Source organism: Grammomys surdaster, unplaced genomic scaffold (assembly GCF_004785775.1).
Source record: "Grammomys surdaster isolate TR1022 unplaced genomic scaffold, NIH_TR_1.0 125614, whole genome shotgun sequence".
Taxonomy (NCBI): Eukaryota; Metazoa; Chordata; class Mammalia; order Rodentia; family Muridae; genus Grammomys; species Grammomys surdaster.
The window spans coordinates 724,644-737,505 of NW_021620456.1; the positions used below are offsets into that span (position 1 = coordinate 724,644).

At 40.7% G+C, this 12,862-nt stretch overlaps 1 protein-coding gene across 2 annotated transcripts in view; it reads right to left on the minus strand.

Moving 5' to 3' along the window:
- Fhit (fragile histidine triad) overlaps positions 1–12,862 on the minus strand; it is a 1,358,514-nt gene that overhangs the window by 712,487 nt on the left and 633,165 nt on the right. The window contains exon 1 of one of the 2 annotated variants that reach the window (XM_028787200.1): positions 11,238–11,339. The exons of the other annotated variant lie outside the window; for it this stretch is intronic. The gene's annotated coding sequence lies outside the window, so the exon portion shown is untranslated. Of the gene's footprint in view, positions 1–11,237; positions 11,340–12,862 lie in introns of those variants that run through there. 2 annotated transcript variants of the gene reach the window in all.

Below are 12,862 nucleotides of genomic sequence, written 5' to 3' on the forward strand. Positions count from 1 at the left end.
GTGTGTGTGTGTGTGTGTGTGTGTGTGTGTGTGTGTGTGTGTGTGTGAAAGTGTGTGTGAAAGTGTGTATAGTTGTATATTGAAGACAGGATAATTTTTGTTTTTCCTCAGGTACCACACACCTATCAATTTACTTACTTACTTATTGAGACAGGGTTTCTCACTGATCTAGAACTCATTATGAGGATCAAGTTCAAATCCATGGTTAATGGCTTACCAAAAAAATCATCTCTCAAGCTCAAAGACAAAGTCTTATCAACAGAAGTAGTTTACTCACCCCCCCCCTTTGCCTTCCATGATTAAGGAAGTTACAGCCAAGTCACAAAAGCACAGTCACTGTAAGTTGACATTGAGAGAGTAAAAGATAGTCAAAGAATGCTTGAGCTATTTTTTTTTTTTGCAGCCTCAGATGAGAAGAAAAAAAAGTCACCTTCTATCAAGAGTGTTGAAATGACCAAATCTACAATAGCCATCTGGACAGAGTACAGGTGAATAGTCCTATTCTGCTGGAAGAAATGAACTAAAGAATCCAGGCCATTATCCATAGTGAGTTAAAAAGACAGCTCAGGGACTAAAATTTGTGGTTCTGATACCATTTGAAGAAAAATGAGACTGAAGCCAGACAGGCTAGTGGCTTGCTCTTTTGCAATAATGCCAGCTCTGCTTCTTGGGTATGTCAGTGCACAATGCTGACCAAATGGTGCCATCATTACCAGCCTCTAACTAAGGGGAAAGACTACTGCTATTAAAAGGACTGCTATTGATGACTAATATCAAACATATTCTACTTCTTATTGCCTAGAATGCATGAATCTGAAAAATAATTCTTTTAAATATACAGAAAAGTAGAAAAGTCATTCCAATTATCTGGAGATATAGTAAGATCAACCAGTTGATTACTAAAAACTGATGAACTCGTGTTTAGTCAAGCACTTTTATTTATGTGTTTAGTTCAGGTGCTCATTCATTACTTAACACTACCATAAACCAGCCTTTTGTCAGGTGCTGGTTACACAATGAAGAAAACCAGCCCCACTTGCAATAACTACGCCCTGGTACTGCATAACTCTCTGTTCTAAATATTGTCCTTCACAGTGAAGAAGAGAAAACCTGAGATAATTAGCCTCCATTCTCTGATCCAAAACAAAAAGGGAAACAAGCTGGAAAAGACAATGTTCAGACAGGTAGTCAGTCTGGGTCAATAATATGATGGTATAATGTTCTTGAGCATGACATGGAGACAGTGGGCGGTGCTAGAGATTAGACGGCCAAGGTACGCTCCTTAGCCAATGAGAATCTTGCTTGAAACCACAGCTAGTTAGGAAGCAAGCCATGCAGGCTAGTCTTTAGTCAGGGTAGCCTGTTCTCCCATTCCTAGGTTTCAAGAGTCACCTACCACATCAGTTAAAAGGATAAGATAGTTTGCTGAGTAAGAGAGCTCAATACTAGACAAAGCCCTCTTACCACACAGATGAGAAGAATATAAATTTTCAACACCCCACACTTACTTGATCAGAATCTGGAGAAACTTGACTCTTAGGGAAAGCATTTATTTATTTTTTTTATTGGATGCTTTATTTATATTTCATATGTTGTCCCCTTACCCCATCCCCCACCCACCCAGGAACCTCCTATCCCCTCACCCCTCCTCCTGCTTCTCTGCGGATGTACCCCTACCTACCCCCCCACAACTCCCACCTCTCCACCCTCAAATTCCCACCCCCTGGGGCGTCCAGCCTTCATGATGCCAAGGATCTCTTCTCCCACCTATGCCAAGCAGGGCCCTTCGCTACTTATACAGCTGAAGCCATGGATCCCTCCCTAAGTGCTCCCAGGCTGGTGGTTTAGACACTGGGAGTTGTGGTTGGTTAGTATTGTTCCTCTCCTCATGGTGCCGCAAATCCTTTCAGCTTCTTCAGTCTTCACTCAAACTCCTCCATTGAGAACCCCATTATCAGTTCAATGACTAGTTGTGAGCATCTGCCTCTGAATATGTCAGACTCTTGAAGACCTCTGAGGAGACATCCATATCAGGCTCTTATCAGCATGCACTTCCTGACTTCCACATCAGCATCTACCTTTGGGGACTGCACATGGGATGGATACTCAGGTGGAATGGTCTTCAGACAGCCCCTCCTTCAGTTTCTGTCCCTCACTTTGTCTCCATATTTGCTCCCTTGAGTATTTTGTTGCTCCTTCTAAGAAGGACCGAATTACCCCAACTTGGTCTTCCTTCTTCATGAGCTTCATGTGGCCTGTGAGTTGAATCTTGGGCATTTCAAGGTTATGGGCTATTATCCAATAATCAGTAAGTGAATACCATGTGTGTTCTTTTGTGATTGACTTACCTCACTCAGGATGATAATTTCTAGTTCCATCCATTTACCTAGGAAATTCTCAAATTCATTGTTTTTAATAGCTGAGTAATACTCCATTGTGTAAATGTACCACATTTTTTTTAATCCATTCCTCAGTTGAAGGACATCTGGGTTCTTTCCAGCTCCTGGCTATTATAAATAAGGCTGCTATGAACATAATTGAGCATATGTCCTTGTTATATGTTCGAGCATCTTCTGGGTATATGCCTAGGAGTGGTATAGCTGAATCCTCAGGTAATGCTATGTCCAATTTTATGAGGAACCACCAGACTGATTTCCAAAGTGGTTGCACCAACTTGCAGTCCCACCAACAATGGAGGAGTGTTCCTCTTTCTCCACACTTTTGTCAGCATCTACTATCACCTGAGTTTTTAATCTTAGCCATTCTGACTGGTGTGAGACGGAATCTCAGGGTTGTTTTGATTTGCATTTCCCTGACGACTAAGGATGATGAACATTTCTTTAGGTGCTTCCAGTTTCCTCAGTTGAGAATTCTTTGCTAAGCTCTATACCCCATTTTTTAATAGGGTTATTTGGTTGTCTGGTGTCTAATTTCTTGAGTTCTTTGCATATATTGGATATTAGCCCTCTATCAGATGTAGGATTGGTAAAGATCTTTTCCCAATTTGTTGGTTGTCATTTTGTCCTATTGACAGTGTCCTTTGCCTTACAGAAACTTTGCAATTTTATGAAGTCCCATTTGTCAATTCTTGTTCTTAGAGCATATGCCATTGGTGTTCTGTTCAGGAACTTTTCCCCTGTGCCCACATATTCGAGGCTCTTTCCCACCTTCACTTCTATTAGTTTCAGTGTATCTGGTTTTATGTGGAGGTCCTTTATCCACTTAGACTTAAGCTTTGTACAAGGAGATAAGAATGGATCAATTTTCATTCTTCTACATGTTGTCCTCCAGTTGAACCAGCACTATTTGTTGAAAATGCTGTCCTTTTTCCACTGGACAGTTTTAGCTCCTTTGTCAAAGATCAAGTGACCATAGGAGTGTGGGTTCATTTCTTGGTTTTCAATTCTATTCCATTGATTTTCCTGCCTGTCTCTGTACCAATACCAAGTAGTTTTTATCACTATTGTTCTGTAGTACAGCTTGAGGTCAGAGATGGTAATTCTTCCAGAAGTTCTTTTACTATTGAGAATAGTTTTCGCTATCCTAGGTTTTTTGTTATTCGAAATGAATTTGAGAATTTCCTTTTCTAACTCTGTGAAGAATTGAGTTGGGATTTTAATGGGAATTGCATTGAATCTGTAGATTGCTTTTGGCAAGATGGCCATTTTTATTATATTAATCCTGCCAATCCATGAGCATGGGAGATCTTTCCATCTTCTGAGATCTTCTTCGATTTCTTTCTTCAGGGACTTGAAGTTCTTGTCATACAAGTCTTTCACTTGCTTGGTTAGATTCACACCAAGGTATTTTATATTATTTGCGACTATTGTGAAGGGTGTCATTTCCCCAATTTCTTTTTCAGTCTGTTTATCTTTCAAGTAGAGGAAGGCTACTGATTTGTTTGAGTTGACTTTATAACCAGCCACGTTGCTGAAGGTGTTTATCAGGTTTAGGAGTTCTCTGGTGGAAGTTTGGGGGTCACTTAAGTATACTATCATATCATCTGCAAATAGTGATATTTTGACTTCTTCCTTTCCTATTTGTATTCCTTTGACTTCTTTTTGTTGTCTAATTGCTCTGGCTAGGACTTCCAGTACTATACTGAATAGGTAGGGGGAGAGTGGGCAGCCTTGTCTAGTCCCTGATCTTAGTGGAATTGCTTCAAGTTTCTCTCCATTTAGTTTGATGTTGCCTACTGTTTTGCTGTAAATTGCTTTTACTATGTTTAGGTATGGACCTTGAATTCCTGATCTTTCCAAGACTTTTATCATGAAGGGATGTTGAATTTTGTCAAATGCTTTCTCAGCATCTAGTGAGATGATCATGTGGTTTTTTTCTTTAAGTTTGTTTATATAGTGGATTACATTGATGGATTTCCGAATATTGAACCATCCCTGCATTCCTGGGATAAAACCTACTTGATCATGGTGGATGATTGTTTTGATGTGGTCTTGGATTTGGTTTGCTAGAATTTTATTGAGTATTTTTGCATCGATGTTCATAAGGGAGATTGGTCTGAAATTCTCTTTCTTTGTTAGGTCTTTGTGGGGTTAAGACGTTGGTAAGCTAGTGATCTTGGCTAAGGGAACCATTCATTCTTATGTTTGCTTCACAGTTTGAGAATTGTGAGAAGCAAGGGAAAGAGTTGCTTTAAGGAGAGGCCCTTCTAGATTCCTTAAAGAACAAAGTTTAGCTTTGTCCAAGCTAAACTGGGAATAAAGTACACAGAAATAAGAGGCTACATCATTTAAACATCGTTTGTATAGAAATGGGATCTTTTGAGAGGGCGTTAGGTAAGAGGTTATATGAAATTTTAGGGAAGAAGACTCTCCATACTGCAAAGAGAATGAACCAGATAGCCAAGAAACGTTGTAAGAAATACTAGCCAAGAGAGTGCAGAGAGGAGGCAGAGACGAATGGAAAGGACTGGATTGGGTGAATAAGGAGTAAGCAGAGTAAAATAAGGTCACATTACGGAAAAACCAGTATCACTTACTAACTGGTAGAATTGTGGAGTAGCAGTTTGGAAATGGGGGGGGGGGAAGCCCAAAGAACAAAGCAACTTCTAGGCCCCATAGTCCACCTGGACTTGCTCTGATCCCATTTGAAAAATGAAAGAGTCTGTAAATCACACATCCCTCTGAGCTGATGGATAATAACATAATGCCTCGTTCCTACTTCTCTCTTCCTTGCCATCAAATTCTTACTTACTTTTCCCTAATAAGAAAAGTATCAGAGCCATATAGCATTGATGTAAGAAAGAAGGAAGGTAATGCTAATTTTAAAACAAAATGAACAGTAGCTGAAGTTCTATGACAAGTTCAGAAAGTTCCTGGTTTAAAAATCAGAACCTTGGGTTTCCAAGATATGTAGTCAAAGATGGGAAGTACAGGAAGAACACTGTCAGACTTCTCAACCCTTAAAAAGTACCTAACTCCTGAAGCAAAGAGAACTAAAAGACTTGTCCCTGGAAGCCAACTTAAGTCTCTAGAAGAGCCACTTCTAAAGAGTTCTTCCTCAGCTGTAAGCTGAGACCTTCCTTTTGACCTTGGTCTTCATTCATAGAAAGAGAAGCTCTTTTGAACTCAGCAGCCACCGTCTCTACACATTGGATGAAGCATCCTTGGAAGAGTAACCATGCCACTCTAATCACCTTGAGAACACTTTTAGAAAACTTCTCATGACAGAGATCCATTCTCTCCTTTCAAACATCTGTTCCTCTCTGTATCTCCCATGGCAGGTAAAGCCAGGTCTTCCCCAACATCACTTCCTCCCTATTCTGGAGCTGAAACCCAAATGTGTCTCCTATTATAGCTGAACTATTTTTGTATACATTTCCTACCAAATTCAGCAGAAATTTGACAAAGGGCAAGGTAGAATTCCAGGCAATATTTTTTTAAATAGAATTTTATTTTTAGGTTTCTGGATATAGAACAGTTAGTTGCCTCAGAATTTATAATGTTGGCACCAGCATTTCTCTCTTTCTATGTGCTTCTGGGAACATCATGGTCACCTAAGAAAACTAATCCAGTTCCTTCCAGCATTCTAAAACCGGAATTTTATTCCCAAAGGAGAATTTTATTCCAAGGCCAATTATTTTACAAATTAAATTCACTGTTTACCTAATATGCCATGATGAGACTCTCTTGGAAGACAGAAGGAAAATCCTGTGATAGTTGGTCTTAAGAAGCCCTGCCCACTATTCTCTGGGGTCTTTCTTTCTTTCTTTCTTTCTTTCTTTCTTTCTTTCTTTCTTCCTTTCTTTCTTTCTTTCTTTCTTCTTTCCTTCCTTTCTTCCTTTTAAATATCTATCATCTATCTATCTATCTATCTATCTATCTATCATCTAGCTATCTTAATGCTCATGTTTATACCTGTATTAAAACAGTTGTTTAATAAACTCCAACTCTGCTTCCAATAGAGAGAGGGAGGGAGGAAGGGGAAGAAGGGAAGAGAAAGAGAGAGGGAGTGAGAAATCAAAAGATAAAGGTAAATAGGGGGAGAGGGGAGGGGAAAAGGCAGGGTACTTTTCCAAGAGCATGTCTATGACATAATAAACCTGTAGGACTGTCTTACTGTTGGAAGATTAAAGTTGGTTTCTAGCTCCCAGTGTCTCTATTTGCCTGGTTGAGATGCTTTCCAATTTAGTTCTTTGGGAAGTTTTGATTGTTCATCTGATATCATGAAGCCCAAGTTGGGTGAGAAATTTCGTTCCTCTGCCTCAGCCTCCTATGAGATATAGGCATACGGCATCAGGCTCAGCCTATGTGTCTTAAAATGCAACACCTTATTGACATATAATTGGCATATTATCAGATCAGGAGCATGCATGAATTCAAGGGATTTTAATATACTTACACACTTGTATAGTCATCACCTCAACTGATTTTAGGACATTTTCAGTGTTGCTTGTATGCCTTTCATCAATTACATCATAGTCAGCTGGTGAGACACAGGTGCCTGGAATCTGTGAAGCTCCCTAGGCAATCTCAAGGGTCAAGTGAGTTTTGGAAGCAATGCTACAAGCACTGGATGGGAAACCAATAGAAATAAAGATGTGGGAATTGTCCAACATGAAGATGGGTCTAAGTTATAATAAACCCAAGGAGGTTTCAGGGAAAACTATATTGGAGAGAAAGAGAAGGGCATCTTAGAGAATGATGCTGCAGCTTCTCCAATCTGGGTGAAAATGATCAAGTTCTCATCATGACCACATCTTCAAGGATGTAGTACTCTGAGCATCCAAGATGCATACAAGAGTGCTGGTAAAGGAGAGACTAGAAGAGGTGGGAAATAATGAATCCAGGAGTTTTCCAAGCTTGCTGGTGTCAAAAGCTCCTGGCTGATCTTTGGGAGGCTGATGATGGATTGTTCCTTTGTGGTGGCATCTCTTCCCACTGAGAGTCTTATGCACTACAGCGTTAGTTAATGACCTGCAACATTCTCTACCAGAGCAGTCTCTAGCCAGAACAGCCTTTGTAGCTGAGCTTCACACAGCACAGTGACTACTCTTTGAGACCAAAAGTAACACCAGCAAAACAAAACACCCTCAACATCCTTGTGCTTGTTTTGACAAATATTTCTTGGACCAAGCCATGGTGAATTCACAATTACTGTCAACCAAGAAGAAAGAAAAAGGGGCAGCTGTCCCAAAGAACTCAGGACACTTAGTGGCTGCTGTAGCTTGCAAAAGACTGGCAAGCAAGACCTGCAATTTTTCTCTGTAAGGTACATCCCGAGCAGAAACACTTTGGGCACTTAATAACTCCACTGAATAAGTGGCGGGATCACAAGCTGTTATTAAGAACACTGAATGATATATTACCAACATAGAGATCAAGAAAAAAATGTCATCCAGGGGAAAAAGATTAATTAATATCAATTAATTTTCTTTTAAGGAACAGATTATGCAGAAGTCTTTAGGCTTCTGAGGAGAATGTGAGAAATTTATACAGTATGCTGGAATTTGCATATACTCTGAGAGTAAAAAGCAGATCGCCAAAGTTGTCCCCTGGGGTATGTTCAAGATGAAGAACAAAGGACAGTGGCATTTCTGCTAGTGTGGAGTCCTGGAGGTGGAAAGGAAAGAAAAGCAGGCTTTAGATGGAATAGAGAAAGCTTATGGGTTGAAAAAGAAGACAATTATAATTACAATGGAGCCATATAGTTACACAATATGCAATACTATTAAGTACCCTGGGCTGAAATGAGAGGGTTTATTTATTTATTTTTTGTTTTGTTTTTTGCTTTTTTTAAAAAAAATACAAAAGGCAGAAAAGATGAGAAAGCAAGTTACCAAGAGCCCCAGGTAATGTCTATTAGAAAAAAAGCTCTCTTTTCTTAGCATCCCCTTCCAGTACAAGATAATCATGTTTGATTTGTGGCACAGGAATAGACTATAAGAGACTCGCCGTCTAGCAACCTGGGGCACATCATCCCTTTGCTCTTTGCTTTTCATTTCTAAATTGAATGCTTAGGCCAAAATAATGCTCCCCAAGTTTGCTATGGAAGATTGAACAGATGTTACTTTAAAAAAGCATCCCGTGTTCACAGAGTACTAGGAAGAAATGAGATCAGCTGACCACATGGGTTTCTTACAGGATTTATGGAAGATTTGTTGTATTACATAGTATTTCTCTAACCAGCAGCTCTCTCTCTGTGTCTCTGTATCTCTCTCTCTCGTGCATGTGTTTGAGGGGAGAGTATACACACGTTCTTGTATGTGGAACCCAGAGGTAACCCTCAGCTGTCGTTTCTCAGGTAACAAAGACCTTTTTTTGAGGCAAGTTATCTGACCACATGGGATTTGATGAGAAGGCTTGGTTCGATGGGCAGGAGCCCTGGGATCTAGCTGTCTCTACCTCCACAGCACTGAGATTTTAAAGTGTATGACACTACCCTGGGCTTTTTGATGTAGATTTTGGAGGTTTGTACTTAGGTCCTTAACCAAAGAATTGTTTGGGAAAGAGTAACTCAAGTGATGACATTCTGCTGAATACTCAATATGACTTGCATGTCTCTTTTGTAATTTATAGTAAATAGGGTTTGTCATTGTTGTTGTTTTTATTGTTTTGTTTTTTTAAAAAATAATGGTCATTTGGAGTCAACAGCACAAAGCAACACAATCACCACTATTAACTAGGCTAACAATTTCCAAAAAATATATGCAAAAAATTCTCCAATTTCAAAGCGCTTTGAAGTAATCTCTTTCTGAACACACACACACAAACACACACACACAGACACACACACAGAGAGAGAGAGAGAGAGAGAGAGAGAGAGAGAGAGAGAGAGAGAGGAGAGAGAGGAGATTTTAATTACTTTAAACAAAAATTTTAGACTAGATTTACTTTGCATTTCATAAGTAATACTTTTTCTCTTTATTGGATATACCCATTCCATACTAGCCTTTAGGCATGTCTATAAATAACATAGCAACTTTATAAATATAATATATATGATAAATAAAATATAGAAGAGAAACTTGATAAATAAAATCCACAGTCAATACTGTCAAAAAGATCACACGAACACAACCTACATGCTGTCCTGCCACCTGACTACGAATTTCATCAGCTGTCTCTTTTGTACCCTGTGACTTTTTCCCTCCCTTACACACTACTCTTGCCATTTACATTCTAGAACAAATGCCAAAGCCTAACAACCTATGGATGGACAAGATAGTATCTCTAAAATGAGATAAAGGATCCTGCTTAGCATTTGTCTTGATCTAGGTCAAAAGTCCCTGTCATAATCTACTAGAGAGAGCTAATGCTGGCTGTTTCCTAGGTCTGTAAGGAAAGTGGATTCTTGGAGAGGCAACTGCACCCAGGTAGTCATCAGTGTTCTTCAAATACCATCATGAAATTGCTTCTAAGAGGAAAGCATGGTTGATGGATGCTCAACTAGCATTTCAGTTCATTCTTGTGGCAGAGGACAAGGTAGCGTTTATTATTCAATTTGTGACCACACAATGTCCCCAAAGTAAAATAAGTTTGTCAAGTTCCAAAGTTCCTGAGTGCCAGGCTCTCGGACCCACACCAGAATCTACCCATGCCCCACTTTAGAGCACAGAAAGCTGCAATGGGGGATGGTAACTCATTCGCACAGAGCTCATGAATGGCAGAGGGAGGATACAGACAGGGAATGTTATGGGGACATGAAAAAAGAACTTTAAGTAGGATGAGACAGAAGCCTTTCCCAGCAGAGAAGCAAGAATTCCAGCATAATTAACTACTGCCTAAGGGTTCTTCCCTTTCCCAGCTGTAACTCTGCAATCTCCTAGAAATTCCACCAGAAACCTATCTATAGGTAAATGGCTGTACTACAGCCCTTGTCTATTACCTCGCAATACTAGTCTAACTAGCTTTTGCCTTCTCTAGCATAAGCTCAGCTAAAACACTTCCAGAGCCACCCTACAATCTTACTTACAGAGATAGAGATAAAAGAGAAAAATGCTCCTTAACTATTAAAAAAGTGTGTGTGTGTGTGTGTGTGTGTGTGTGTGTGTGTGTGTGTGTATGTGTGTGTTTGCGCATGACTGCACCCCTGGAAGCCAGAAGAGGACACTGGATTGTCTGGAGCTAGATTGGCAGGTGAGCATCATCCTACCTTTGAAAGAAAGAGAAGGCAAGTAAACTCAGGTCCACGGCAAAGGCACTCCTAAAAGCTCTTTAGCACCAAGTCATCTCTCCAGCCTTCAAAACAAGGGTTCTAAGTGATCTCCTAAGACATAATTTTAGGCCACCAAAACGGTATATTACGATATCATTAATACAATCTTCAACTCCTCATCCTGGCTAGTCCTGAAACTTTTTCTGTATGGAAGCAACAAACTCTGACTCTGTCTGAGGCGAGGTCCCTAAAAGACAGAGTAAACTCTTAAGGCTGTTGAGGGTGACAGTGCAGAGCTGTACCTCTGCCTGCTTGACACTGACAACAGATACCTAAGTCAGGATGTTGCCACATTTCACTGGGAAACTACCAGGGGAAGTCCCCAAAACATCTGTGGCCATTCCGCCCTGGTGTTTGGCTTCCTCTGCAGTATGCATCTCTGCGGTTTAAATTTCTGCTAAAGGAGCACATGTGCTTTTCTCTCTGTCTCTAGTGCCCAAAACAAAGCCCCAACATGAGCAGAGAAAGGAGAATTATAATTGCAGAAAAGGTCTGCCTCCAACATTGGTGTCTATCCCAGAGCCTCCCGAGTGGACTTTTGTACTTTAGGAACTTAGAGGTACCTGTGTTTCCCAAGCAGAGGAGTGATCCACAGGAGGCGGAGGAAGCAGAGAACACCACTGGTAGGCAGCCCTCTGCTGTGGCTCTCAGGAAGTGAGAGCAAAGGTCAGCTGCGGCTGCTGCTGCTGCAATTAAAGGCTGGAGTAGGGGGTGGGGCGAAACCACTCTCACAGAGGAGTCTGACCTTTCTCTACAGATAAAGACAGATACTCTCGCATTTCCTGGTAATCCAGTGTGTGCACATTTATGTTCGTGAGCTTTTCATTATGTTGTTCTGTCCTAACTAAACAATGATGCTAACCAAGAGGGAGCAAGCTGAGTGAGGAGGTTAAGGGTAACCCTCTCAGACAGCCTCTTCTGGCACTCCAGCTCTCTGCTGAGGCACTTTGCCTGTGGTGTGCAAACCAACAAGAGAAACGACTTCAGCAATGCAACTTAAGTTTTTGATTTGGCTCTGAAATCTTTAGCTCTGCCCTTCCCTCCCCTGCACCTCCACCAGGGACCCAAATCATCATGGCCAAATTAGTTAAAGCAAGCAAGGAATTAAAGCAAGCCTTTTGTATACAGCCAGCCTCCCTCTAAGGCCGGGTTCGAGAGGTCAGTATTGGAAGTGAGGAAGACACAAGATTTTTATAGTTCAGGTGTATTGGGTTTCTAAAATGGGGGATTTGGCAGGCAAAATAGGCTGGGTTACAGGAGCAGAACATATGCATAACAAGTTAGTGCCTCCTGAAACAAAGTCATGGTGGCAAGTCGAGCATAACAATGTGTCATAGCTAGGTAGCTATAACAAGCCTTTTAAAACAAAGGTAGGTTATTATAAACAACTTTTAAAACAAATATATGGCTGCCATTCCTGGAGCACACAGAACAGAACCATTTGTAGTTACAGGTTACAGGTGGGGTATAGCTCAATCCTTGAGGAAAAGGTTTAAATCATAAACAGGATTAAACCTAGTTTGTCTTTACTATAAGATGGCTTTTAAAACAAAGATGGAAACAGGCTGGTTCTTCACTACTCGAGCTTGCTCCCACTGATTTGGAGCAAGGCCCAGAGAAAGTACTGTGACGACTGAAGTTTTATACTGTAGACTCAGGATAGCTAAAGCTTCAGACCCCACTTCCAATCCCCAGTTCCCCAGTAACACAAGGCCAGTAAAAATCAGCTTTGGAATTCACATTATCACATGAAAAGGTGAAGGTCTCTTTGTTCTAAGTTCTGTCTCTAGTACTGGGTAGATAGAAAGGCCTGGCCTTCCAGACTACCCTAAAGGAGACTAGAGGGATAATTACTCCATCAGTGAGATACTGTACCTGTCCTTCCTAGAAATCATTCTCACTGGGACACTTGCTGCCCATGTGGAAAAAGAGCACATGGCATCACAGGGCTGGTTTCTAGGACTAAGAATAGGATAACTTACTATCTTTTATTTTTATATTTTATTCCTTTTACTGACACTGGACAAAGGTTAAGAATGGTTTCCCTTGCACCCTAGGTTTTCCACTCTTTCTCTGAAGCCCCCTCTCCTTTTGCCATGTGGCTGCCTGTCTCCATCTCCATTAAAATGATACAGTCTCTCTCTCTCTCTCTCTCTCTCTCTCTCTCTCTCTCTCTCTCTCTCTCTCT